We start from the raw sequence: 13,666 nt of genomic DNA on the forward strand, positions 1-13,666 counted from the left end.
AATATTTCTCCGAATGTGGTTAAGCATTGCTATGGACAGGCTGATTAGCGAAGCCTTGTGGAACAATGGCACTTGATGGGCCAAGGACACACCTAAAGCATGAGGGCGGAGACCTAAGAGCTGCCAGCAGAGAGAGGCTGAGGACCAGGTGACCGGCTGAGACCAGGAGAGGCCAGGAAGGGGGTATAAAGAGGCCATGTGGTTGATGCCATTTTGTTCTCAGCTCAGCACTTCATCCCAGAGGCAGCACTGCAGGGATTGAAGGGCCCGAAAGACCTGTGGACCCATCCTGATCTTAGGATGTGCAATAAGAACTTTTAAACCAGCAGCTGCAACATCTCTGCTAGAGCCTGCATCGAGGACTGGGAGATTTGGTGCATGTAACGTACTGTACTTTAATAACCTTACTCTCATGCTTTTCTTTCTTGTGTTAATAAACCTTTAGTTGTTAGATGCTAAAGGATTGGCCCAACGTGATTTGTGGGTAAGGTCCAAAGGATAAATTGGCCAGAGATCTGTGGCTGGTTTCCTGGAACCGGACAGAACTTGTTCGGGGTAGGTGGGATTGGGCGCTAGGACCCCCCACCTGTGTATGAGGTCTGGGGCCATCTGGGGCACGGTTATTGCTGGGGTGTCGGAGGGGTTTTGCTCGTGAGGCTTCAGGCAGGCAGCTGAAGCGCTCTGTGGGACTGGTTTGTGGCCTGTGTGGAGAGGTCACCAGTCGGGGGGGCTGTAAGGAGCCCCGGATTCGAGCAATTCACCCTGAGTGGACGCCCTCAGCTGTGCCCAGACATGTCTGTCACAGGTGGGAAGAGTGAATTTTTTTTTTCTTGGCTGGGTCCCCAGGGGGGCCCCCAAAATGAAGCTGAGCACAGGGCCCCACTAACTATAAATCCACCACTGCTTGGCTTGTGTTAGACTGGATAGCAGACCAGTCCTTTCTGACCTTAGAATATATGTAATATGGTCAAAGAGAGCTCATGAGAAACTGTAGCAATGAATAATAATTGTTCTCACCTTCCTGATCAATAAATGTATAAAAGAAATACTGCATCACTGGCTCGAGCCCAGTATCATGTACATAAACAGTCTCAGGTTTCCTATACCTCCCCAGTTATTGCACTTGAATTCTTACTTGCAACATGACCTCTGGGAAGTTCATGACTGGAACAGGAGTTAACAAATGCACATTGGTGAACTTGGTATCTTCCTATTTCAGTACCATACAACCTGGTGGACCTGTGATAATGCTATCTCTTTTGTCAGCATTTGAATGAAAATATTTCATTCCTCTTTCCCTGTGATGAGTTTCCCTTCCCTGTATATCTGCTTCTCAATACTCCTTCATTTCCCCCCTGTGCAAGTTCCACAAATACCTGTGCATGGCAAAATGTACTGATACCCCCTATGGAAGCTAAAAGCAGTTCAACAGGTGAACTATATCATCACAACAAAATTTTTGCAGGGGTTGTGGCAGAAGCAGCACAATAAATTCTCCTTCGAGTGATGTTCCCATGGGTGCTTCATTTGGTGTTGAGTCAGCCCAGCGCTGCAGATCGGAGTTTTCAATAGCAGTGATTGGTTGGGCCGTGCATGCGCAGTAGGCTCCTCATGGCATTTGCGCCTTAGAGCCTCACATGTGCGGCCCGACCCTCCCCAGTTCCTTTGCTACCGCCCTAGGTCACATATGGCACTCTGTTCTCGCCTCAGCATTTGTTTTCTAGTCAGGTTAGAAATAGTTGGTAGGTAGTTAAGCTTATTAGTCGGTTATTTTTACTTTCACTTTCCAGTTATTGCTTGTTTTTTTAAAAAAAGGAAAGGGGCCGTGGGGTCTCCTTCCCTCAGACTCCCTTGCTCTTCCCCCTTTTTTCTCCAAGTTTAATCCCCTTGTGTAGTTAGTGTCCGTCCCCCCCCAAAAAAAGAAGAGGAAGGAGAAAGAGGAAACAAGAATGGAAAAAGAGGAAAACCAACAGATAAGTGCCAGTTTTGGGGTACCATGTAGCATTCTCCAGGCCTGGCACCTCCCGTACCACAGCGTCGCGTGCCTCTACAAACACCGACTCTAAGGGTGTGTCTAGACTACAGGGTTTTGTCGACAAAAGTGGACTTTTGTTGACAAAACTATAGCTGCGTCTACACTACTGCCGAATTCTGTCGCCATAACGTCGCGTCAGTTTTGTCGACGGCAGTAAACCTCATTCTACGAGGAATAACACCTTTTGTCGACAGAGTTCTGTCGACAGAAGGCGTTATTGCGTCTACACTGTCCGTTGCGTCTACACTCTCATGTTGACAAGTGGCTTGCTTTGTTGACAGAACTGGATGTAGTCTAGATGCTCTTTGTCAGCAGTATCTGTCAACAAAGCCTCTGTTGACAAAAGCCTGTAGTCTAGACGTACCCGTAGTCTCACCAATCTCATCCAACGGCACCTTCTCGGGCAGCGTCTACACCGGCAAAGCCGCAGGAACCAGCAAAATAGTTGGCACTGGCGAAATCACAAGAACCAGTGAAGACCTTGGCGCTGGCCAGGGTGTCGGCGCCAACCAAATCACTGGCCCTGGAACTGTCATCTCCAGCACCTATGCCACCACTGCCAGCACTTCTTCACACGGCACTGACAGACAGGGCTGCAGCTGCGGAACATCCGGCACCTAAGACAGCTGATTGCGGTGCTTTGGCACCAACTGGGGCGAAGCAGTCTCACCACCACGGTACCGCAGCCAGAGAGCTGTCACTGGCACTGTGTTCCTCGTGTTGTTCCCCTGAATTTCCCAGGTTTCCGGTGCTGTTGATGCACAGTGACTTTGATGACTACAACCGTAGGAGTGTCTTCTCAGCACAGCACTCCTCTCCTACCTTGTCACATTCCACCTCATACAGGGACAGATCTCGACATGCCCATCAGCCACTGTGGTATGCTCAATGTCCTTACCCTCCACCACACTATCCTGTGCAATGGTCACCATGGGATCCATAGTTGTCATACCGACAGTGGTCTACTGTTCCATCCACTCTGGTGAAGAGACCCCCTCCAACTTCACCATCTCACAATCTTCCCTTCCCCCACCGAAGACTTGGAGGAAGAAGAGGTCCAAATGCAGGAGGAGGACCCTGACCCACAGCATCCAGACGCCTCCCCATTTGATAATGCCTCTTCTTCACTGGATGAGGCAGTAATTCCCACTGATCCATCCCCAGCAGATGACTTAAAACAATTTCAGGAACTTTTTAAAAGGGTGGCCAGTAGGCAGGAGGTTCCTCTCCAGGAAGTACAGAAGAAGCAACACAGACTCCTGAAAATCTTTCAGCTAACACTGCATGCGAAGATCGCACTACCTATCGATGAGCCCATAATGGAGGCCTCTGAGGAGATCTGGAAGACCTTGGCTTCCACCCCCCCAAACAATAAGAGAGCTGACAGAAAGCATTTTGTCCCAGCCAAGAACATGGACTTCTTGTTCTTCCACCCTCAACCAAATTTCCTCATTGTGGAGGTGGTTCATCAATGGGCGAAGTTTCCACAGTTCAAGTCTGCAGCCCAGGACAAGGGCCACAAGAAGTTGGACATGTTTGGCCGCAAGATGTACTCCTCTGCCACACTTTATCTTAGGATTGCGAATTACTCTGCATTGCTGGTGAATTGTGACTTTGACAATTACTCAAAGCTGGCGGAGCTTATGGAGCATCTCCTGGACCACAAGCTCCCAATACTGAAGGTGATTATACAAGAGGGCCACTACAATCCTCTCTAGACGTTGCCAATACTGCCACTTGCACCACAGCAACCACTATCGTGATCCGTAGGGTCACAGCTTCAGGCTTCTGGCGTCCCAAAGGAGCTTCAGGGCAAAGTAGAAGATCTGCCTTTTGACAAGGACAAGCTCTTTGCAGCGAAAACTGATGAGATGTGTTAGAGAAGAAACAGATGACCCAGGAGTGGATGGGGTAAACGAACTGCTTTATTGCCCACACATGTTAACCTCAGACCCCCAACACATTGTTCCGAGTGGCAACAGTTTGGCACCATTTACACCCTTTTATCTATTTTAGTACAGGCAGTCCCTGGGTTACATGGATCCGACTTACATCGGATCCCTACTTACAAACGGGGTGAGGCAACCCCGCACTAGCTGCTTCCCCCCAGCAGACCAGGGAGACGCGGAGCGGCTTTTCTCAGCAGACACTTCAGCTTGAGAATAAAGGACTGAGGGAAGTGAGGTGTGGGAGAATAAAACTGAGCTCTGGAGAAATGTTTGGCTAGAGTTTCCCCTACAATATGTACCAGTTCCGACTTACATACAAATTCAACTTAAGAACAAACCTACAGTCCCTATCTTGTACGTAACCCGGGGACTGCCTGTATGTTAATTCACATGGCTATCACTACTTTCCCTAAAATCTTATTTAGTAATGTTAACTCCTACACAATGAATATTAATAAGCAGGTGATGAATATATTATACCCCACCCCTAATTACTATTTACAGAATTTTGAATTAAATCAACACTTTTCTACACTACAAACTTTCCAAATCAGCAGGTTACAGAGATTACAAGGAAAGTAACCCCGAAATATTTTATACAGAGCCAATGAGTGTAAGTAAAAGACACAACAAGGAAGAGCAGCTGCATGCTTATATATTTTTCTAGGCTGCAAAAACGAAGGGAAAGAGCATATTTATATATCAGAAAGGATAATATCTGCTTCAGCCGGACCCTAATCTATCTTTCCAGATTGCAGAAACAAAGGGAAAAAATATGCTTAAGGGCAATGCCTGCTGTGGCTGAAGTCCTTAACCACTAATATATAGCCATCTCATACACCTATTAATTTTTATTATTATTAATCCCAACAAGTCACCACAGGAGTCCACACTGAACATCAACCTCCTAGAACTCAGGGCGGTGTAGAACATCTGCATTCATTTTGCTCCCAGTATCCGCAACCAAACAGTCCATATCCTTGCAGACAACATGACCACCATGTTCTATATAAACAGGCAGGGAGAAGCTTGATCCTGTTCCTTATGTGGCGAAGCAATTCGACTATGGAATTGGTGCAGCTGTCACCATGTCATGCTTGCAGCGTCTTACTTACCCGGCTTGAACAACAGTACAGCAGTGTGACAGGGTCAGGCTGGAGGGCTAGATTAGAAGGGGAGAGAGGCAGTTCTAGAAAACAGAAATGGCTCTAGCTAATCAGGAGAGGGTTACTTCTGGGCCTTTTAAAAGAGCCTTCCCTGCTGGGGGATGGAGAAGAGAGTGGAAGAGGAGTTTGGAGTGAGGTGTAGAGGAGCTAGAGCTGTTAAGGAAAGAATCAGAGAAGCTGATATAGAGAAACAGCAGCATTGCCAGAGACAACGGGAAAGGTGAGGGGCTCCGGCAGGGAGTGTTTGGACTCCCTTCCCCAAGTAGCCTGAGTGTCCAACCAGTAGCTGGGGAGGACAGGTTACCCAGCCCAGGCTGACCAGGGGCATCTGCCCCAATGCCCTTTTAGCCAAGGGACAGAAGCCCAAACCCCGGCAAGGGCAAGCGGGACCCATGCCACAGCAATTAGACTGTGAGTTTGTGGACTGAACAGGGGTCTGGGGCCCACGAGTGGGACTGACCGTGTCACAGCGGACACCCTCATCTGGCATTTTTCCATGGATCACGAGTGGGAACTCCACCCTCAGGTCCTTGCTTCCATCTTCTGACAATGGAGATACCCACTGATAGACCTCTTCGCATCCCATCTCAATGTGAAGTGCCCGCAGTACTGTTCCTGAGCGGGGCTGGGTCCAAGGTTCCTGGGCAATTCATGCTTCATAACTCGGAACGCACCTCTCCACTATGCCTTCCCTCTACTTCCTCTTATCCCAAGGGTTCTGCACAAGATTCTATCAGATGGCGCTCAAGTTATCCTAATAGCCCTCTCCTGGTCCAGGCAGATCTGGTATCCATACCTCCACTGGATGTCCCTACTGCCTTCGTACCCTCTTCCAGATTGCCACAACCTTATCTCACAAAACTGAGGCACAGTTCTACATCCTCAACCTCGATCCCTGCCCCTAAATGCGTGGCTCCAGTCTGGTTCCGGGATTCCAAGGAACTTTGCTCTGAGCAGGTGACAGACGTCCTTCTCTATAGCAGGCGGGATACCACTTGAATTACCTACCTCCATAAATGGAAACACTTCTCTGCCTGGTGCGCTCAGAGACCAATTGATCCCTGCTCCTCTCTGATTCACACCCTCCTTGATTACATCCTTGAGTTAAAAACCAGAGGTCTATCCATCTCAACCCCCAGGGTTCACCTTGTTGCAATTACTGCCTTCCATCACCAAGTTGAGGGATTCTCTGACTTCACACACCCTATCACCAGGAGGTTCCTCAAGGAATTCACTCACTCAACCTCCTTTTGAGCCCATGGCGACGTGTTCCCTTTCCTTCCTCTCCATGAAGGTACAGTTTTTAGTCACTGTTACCTCTGCCAGCAGGGTCAATGAGATTGGGGCCCTCACGGTGGACCCGCCTTACACAGTCTTTGCTAAGGACAGAGTTACTTTATGTCCACATCCCGCACATCGTTCCATATCAACAAACCTGTTGTTCTGCCAGCATTCTACCCAAAACCATGTGCCTCCCGTCGGGCTGGCTCCCTGCGAGTACTGGATCTGCCTGCCCCCCCTCCCCCCGCTCTGCTGCCTCTGATAGAGAGGCAGAACCATGGAGGGTGAGGGGGGCAGGTGGGAGCCGATATGTGTGGGGAGCCAGCTCCATGGACCCGCCTCCCCCGCCTCCTACAGAGCTTCCCGCAGACAGGGGCTGCTGTCACCCCACGTTGCAGTCTTTGTATCGGAGGCATGGCAGGCAGGAGCCAGTCTGCGTGGGGAGCTGGTTTTTAAATTGCCACCCCTTGTGGACCGACTCCCACATGCCACCCCACACTGTTGCCTCTGACAGAGAGGCAGTAGTGCAGCATGGCAGGGGGCTCCCCAGGAGTGGGGCTGGGAGTGCACTGCCACCCTGCCTCTGGGGACTATCAAATAGTCATGTAACCGCTAACATGTGATGCAGTTACACTACTAGTCAATTACACGCTATCTAACATTCCTCATCTTTACACAAAGTTGCACAAGTTTAGGTCAAACCTGTTTAAAAATCATTTTGGTTAAACTCTCCACCATAGGGATATGGATCAGTGTAAACCTGGCTCATTGAGTTTCTCCTGCAGGTAAGCCCTAATGTAGAGTTACTCCAGTTTAATAATGGCATGATTTTCAACTGATTTAATTAAATTAGTACAAACCCCTCATGTGCACACACATCAGTTTATACCTGACTTAAATCAATTTAGCTTAATTTGGTAACAGACTCTTGACACCACAGCTCAAAACCAAAACCCTGGATGTGAAAAGCTCCAACCTTTAGGTGAAGTTCAGATTCAACCATTACAACTCAGGCTGGGTATGTCTACACTAGCCCCCTAGTGTAATTGAGGTTTATAAATGCTTGGTAGAGATCCTGAAGTTTCTGGTCTCTGTCAGTGGGATTAGAGCAGATGCAGTTGTATCGAAGGGCTTGGCTATAGATGATGGATCGTATGGTGTGTTCTGGATGGGAGCTGGAGGCATGTAAGTAACTGTATGAGTCAGTGGGTTTTGTGTAGAGAGTGGTGTCTAATTTTCCATTGGTGATTTGTACTGTGGTGTCCAGGAAATGGATCTCTCGTGTAGAATGGTCCAGGCTGAGATTGATGTGTAGCATGGTCCAGGCAGGGATCGTCGAATGGTCCAGGCAGGGATCGAAGTAAATGGGTGGTTGCACGGGTAGTGTCGCAGAGAGGGCTTTTGTTTCTTCACCCATGGAACTCTGTTCCGGGCACAAGGATTGTTAGGAAGAGATGGGATCCACCTAACCAAGAGAGGAAGGAGCATCTTCGCGGGCAGGCTTGCAAACCTAGTGAGGAGGGCTTTAAACTAGGTTCATTGGGGGACGCTGACCAAAACCCTGAGGGGAGTGGGAAAGTTGGATATCGGGAAGAAATGCAAAGAGGAACGAGCAAGAAAGGAGGAACCCTTATTCGAATGGAGAAGACAGGGCGATCAACTGGTTATCTGAGGTGTTTGTACACTAATGCGAGAAGCCTGGGCAACAAACAGGAAGAACTGGAGGCCCTGGCCCAGTCCAAGAAATATGATTTAATGGGGATAACAGAGACTTCGTGGGATGACTCACATGACTGGAGCGCTGTCATGGAAGGGTATAGACTGTTCAGGAAGAACAGGCAGGGGAGAAAAGGAGGAGGAGTTGCAATATACGTAAGAGAGCACTATGATTGCTCTGAACTCCAGTATATAGAGGGAGAAAAACCTGTTGAGAGTCTATGGGTTAAGTTTAAAGGAGCAAACAACAGCAGTGACGTTGTGGTTGGTGTCTACTACAGGCCACCGAATCAGGTGGATGAGGTAGATGACGCTTTCTTCGAACAACTGAGAGAAGCTTCCAGATTGCAGGCCCTGGTACTCGTGGGGGACTTTAATCACCGTGACATCTGTTGGGAGACCAATACGGCAGTACACAGGCAATCCAGGAAGTTTTTGGAGAATGTTGGGGATAACTTCTTGACACAAGTGCTGAAGGATCCGACCAGGGGCCGTGTGCAGCTTGACCTTCTGCTCACAAAGAGGGAGGAACTAATAGGGGAAGTGGAGGTGGGTGACAACCTGGAAGCAGTGATCATGAGATGGTAGATTTCAGGATCCTGACCAAAGGAAGAAAAGAGAGTAGTAAAATACACACCTTGGACTTCAGAAAAGCAGATTTTGACTCCCTCAGAGATCTGATGGGCAGAATCCCCTGGGATGTTAACATGAAGGGGAAAGGAATCCAGGACAGCTGGCAGTATTTTAAAGAAGCCTTACTGAAGGCACAGAAAGATCCCGACGCGTAGCAAGAGAGGCAAACATGGTAGGAGACCGGATTGGCTTACAGGGGAAATCCTTGGTGAACTTAAGCACAAAAAGGAAGCTTACGAAAAGTGGAAACTTGGACAAATGACCAGGGAGGAGTTTAAATGTACAGCTCGAGAATGCCGGGGGGTTATCAGGAAGGCGAAAGCGCAAATGGAATTGCGACTGGCAAAGGATGTGAAGGATAACAAGAAAGGTTTCTACAGGCATGTTAACAAGAAGAAGGTGATCAGAGAGGGTGTGCGACCCCTAATGGATGAAGGTGGTACCCTAGTGACAGATGATGTGGGGAAGGCTGAAGTACTCAATGCTTTCTTTGTCTCTGTATTCACGGACAAGGTGGGCTCTCGGACTAATGAGCTAAGTGACGCAAGAAGGGATGAAGATTGACAGCCCTTGGTGGGTAAAGAACAGGTTAGGAACTATTTAGAAAAGCTAGACATACACAAATCCATGGGTCCAGACTTAATGCATCCAAGGGTACTAAGGGTATGTCTACACTACAAAGTTAATTCGAACTAACAGCCGTTAGTTCGAATTAACTTTGATAGGCGCTACACATGCAAACCGCTAGTTCGAACTTAATTCGAACTAGCGGTGCGCTTAATTCGAACTAGGTAAATCTCATTCCACGAGGACTAACGCCTAGTTCGAATTAAATAGTTCGAATTAAGGGCTGTGTAGCCACTTAATTCGAACTAGTGGGAGGCTAGCCCTCCCCAGCTTTCCCTGGTGGCCACTCTGGGCACCACCAGGGAAACTCTTCTGCCCCCCTCCCGGCCCGGTCCCCTTAAAGGGGCACGGGCTGGCTACGGTGCCCGTGCCAGGTGCAAGCCTGCCAGCACCCAGCCAGCAGATCCTGCACCTGGCACGGCTCGAGCCGGCCACCCGCTGCCACCCAGTCCTCCGCCTCTTCCCGGGACCAGGCTGGCGGCTCCCGGGAGCCTGCCCAGGTCCGCAAGAGGCGGGCACCTTCCTGGGCTAGTGCGGACATCGTGGACCTTGTCCACGATCTCCGCACTAGGCACAGGAAAGTGGCCGGCTAGGGCAGGAGAGCTGCCAGCCTGGCCACCCAGGAGCAGGTGTGCATGAAAATCAAGGGGGTCCACTGAGACCCCCGACCCTGAGCCCTGAGCTTACAATGGCCGTCCTGGGTCAGACCAAAGGTCCATCTAGCCCAGTAGCCTGTCTGCCGACAGCGGCCAACCCTAGGGACCCTGGAGGGGATGGACCGAAGACAGTGACCAAGCCATTTGTCTCGTGCCATCCCTCTCCAGCCTTCCACAAACTTTGGGCAGGGACACCACTCCTACCCCCTGGCTAAGACCACTCCATGGACCCAACCTCCATGACTTGATCTCACTTCCCTTTAAACTCTGTTCTAGTTGTAGCCTTCACAGCCTCCTGCAGCAAGGAGTTCCACAGGTTGACTATTTGCTTTGTGAAGTAGAACTTTCTGTTATTAGTTTGAAGCCTGCTACCCATTCATTTCATTTGGTGTCCTTTAGTCCTTCTATTATGGGAACTAATGAAGAACTTTTCTTTATGCACCCTCTCCACACCACTCATGCTTTTATAGACCTCTATCCTATCTCCCCTCAGTCTCCTCTTTTCTAAGCTGAGAAGTCCCAGTCTCTTTAGCCTCTCTTCATATGGGACCTGTTCCAAACCCCTGATCATTTTAGTTGCCCTCCCCTCTCCCACCCTGTCTCTTCCCCTCTCCTACCTTCTTTTCCCAGTCTCCCCGAGTTTTTCTCAATAAAGAGAGTTTCTATTTTTGAACACACGTGTCCTTTATTTTGTACATGAGGAAGGGGGGCTAGGGAGGGGTAAGTGGAAGGAGGTGAGGGAGGAATGGGGTACGAGCACCCGATGGGGAGGACTGGGCTGGCTCTGCGGGCTCCTCGGGGTGGAAGCTATCCTGAATCCCCTTGATTGACCCCCCCCCTGGATGGAAGCCTGCGGCAAGTGCAGCCGGGCTGATGGCCGAGTGCTGTGATGTGCTGAGTGGGCACTCAGGGCACTCCAAGCCAGGACTGCTTTGCAAGCGAGGAACCCCTGAGAACTGTCTGTCCGGGGTGGGGGTCGGGTCCCTTTAAGCACAGCCCTCGGCTAGCCTGAGACAGCAGCTCCACGCTCTAAGTCCTAATCTGATGTCCTGCCGGCACTGCTTCCGGCCATCCTTAACCTCAGTTCAGGGTCCACTCAGTGTGGACATGCTAGTTCGAATTAGCAAAATGCTAATTCGAACTAGTTTTTAAGTCTAGATGCGCTAATTCGAATTAGCTTAGTTCGAATTAACTAATTCAAACTAAGTTAGTTCGAATTAGTGCTGTACTGTAGACATACCCTTAGGGACTTGGCAAATGTCATTGAGGAGCCTTTGGCCATTATCTTTGAAAAGTTGTGGAGATTGGGAGAGATCCCGGATGATTGGAAAAAGGCAAATGTAGTGCCCATCTTCAAAAAAGGGAAGAAGGACGATCCAGGGTACTATAGGCCGGTCCGTCTTACCTCGGTTCCTGGAAAAATCATGGAAGGGATCCTTAAGGAATCTATTTTGAGGCACTTGGAAGAGAGGAAAGTGATCAGGAATAGGGCCAGTCGTGCCTGACCAATCTGATTAGCTTCTATGATGAGGTAACTGGCTCGGTGGACATGGGAAAGTCAGTGGATGTGATATACCTTGACTTTAGCAAGGCTTTTGAAACGGTCTCCCACAATATTCTTGCCAGCAACTTAAGGGAATGTGGATTGGATAAATGGACGGTAAGATGGATAGAAAGCTGGCTGGAAGGCCGGGCCCAGCGGGTAGTGATCAACGGCTCGATGTCAGGATGGCAGTCGGTTTGTAGCGGAGTGCCCCAAGGTTCGGTTCTAGGACCAGTTTTGTTCAATATCTTTATTAATGACCTGGATGAGGGGATAGATTGCACCCTCAGCAAGTTTGCGGATGACACTAAGCTAGGGGGAGAGGTAGATACGCTTGAGGGCAGAGATAGGGTCCAGAGTGATTTAGACAAATTGGAGGATTGGGCCACAAGAAATCTGATGAGGTTCAACAAGGACAAGTGTGGAGTCCTGCACTTGGGACGGAAGAATCCCAAGCATTGTTACAGGCTGGGGACCAACCAGTTAAGTAGTAGTTCTGCAGAAAAGGCCCTGCGGGTTACAGTGGATGAGAAGCTGGATATGAGTCAACAGTGTGCCCTTGTAGCCAAGAAGGCTAATGGCATATTAGGTTGCATTAAGAGGAGCATTGCCAGCAGATCCAGAGATGTCATTATTCCCCTTTATTCGGCTTTGGTGAGGCCACATCTGGAGTATTGTGTCCAGTTCTGGGCCCCCCACTACAAAAAGGATGTGGACGCATTGGAGAGGGTCCAGCGGAGGGCAACCAAAATGATTAGGGGGCTGGAGCACATGACTTATGAGGAGAGGCTGAGGGACTTGGGTCTGTTTAGTCTGCAGAAGCGAAGAGTGAGGGGGGATTTGATAGCAGCCTTCAACTTCCTGAAGGGAGGTTCCAAAGAGGATGGAGAGAGGTTGTTCTCAGTAGTGACAGATGGCAGAACAAGGAGCAATGGTCTCAAGTTGTGGTGGGAGAGGTCCAGGTTGGATATTAGGAAAAACTATTTCACTAGGAGAGTGGTGAAGCACTGGAATGGGTTACCTAGGGAAGTAGTGGAATCTCCATCCCTAGAGGTGTTTAAGTCTCGGCTTGACAAAGCCCTGGCCGGGTTGATTTAGTTGGAATTGGTCCTGCCTAGAGCGGGGGCTGGACTTGATGACCTTCTGAGGTCTCTTCCAGTTCTATGGTTCTATGATTCTATGATTCAAAGTGGTGCCTGACCATGCACCACTCCGTTGGCTCCATGCAATGATGGACTCCAACGTGCGGATAATGAGGTGGTACCTGGCGCTACAGCCATACCGGTTCGAGGTCAGTCATCGGGCCGGGAAGGCCCACGGGAATGCTGATTTTTTTCAAGGATTGTGGAAGAAGAGACGGAGGACAGATTGGATGTCACTGGGGGCTTAAGGGGGGAGGTGTGTGACGGGGTGGATCGCCTCCGCCCAGCTGAAGCCAATCCGCCCCGAACTGACCCCGCAGTAACGCTCGCGCTCCTCGGTGCCAGCCGGGAAGCGCTGACCTTCTGTGCATGCTGCTCGGCGGCGGCAGCGCAGCTGACGGGGGGAGGGCGGGGTGAACTCGGAGCGTCGGCCGAGCGCCGGAGCGCACTCGAAGCGAGAGGACGCCCCGCCCGCCTGGGAGGTCGGCAGGTGACGTCAGCAGGTCAGGGGGAGGGCGGAGGATAAAGGCCAGGGGGGAAAGAGAAAAGGAGAGGACGGTACTGAGGGAAGTGTGGAGGCGCCGCTGGAACCAGCGGGGTAGAAAGTAGCCCAGGGAAGGGCCTTTAGGGATGGCCAGGGGGCTGGTGAGTTGCGGGCCATTCCCCCACCAGCCGGACGGGGTACGGTGAACCTGTCCTTAGGGTCCTCGGCTGGGGCCCATGAGAGAGGGCGGGCCCGGGCCCCTCTACCCCGCGTTCCCGGACCAGGGAGGCTATGGAGTCCCGAGTTGTGGCCGCCAATTGCCGTCAAACCGAGGAGGTGACGAAGGCGAGGGACTGGCCCCGCAGGCCTCAAAGACAGGCCCGGGGGTGAGCGCAAGACCGCCCATGTACAGTGGGCATGAGACGGAGGGCTTC

The sequence above is a fragment of the Pelodiscus sinensis genome, chromosome W, assembly GCF_052426305.1.
Source record: "Pelodiscus sinensis isolate ZL-2025 chromosome W, ASM5242630v1, whole genome shotgun sequence".
Lineage (NCBI taxonomy): Eukaryota > Metazoa > Chordata > Testudines > Trionychidae > Pelodiscus > Pelodiscus sinensis.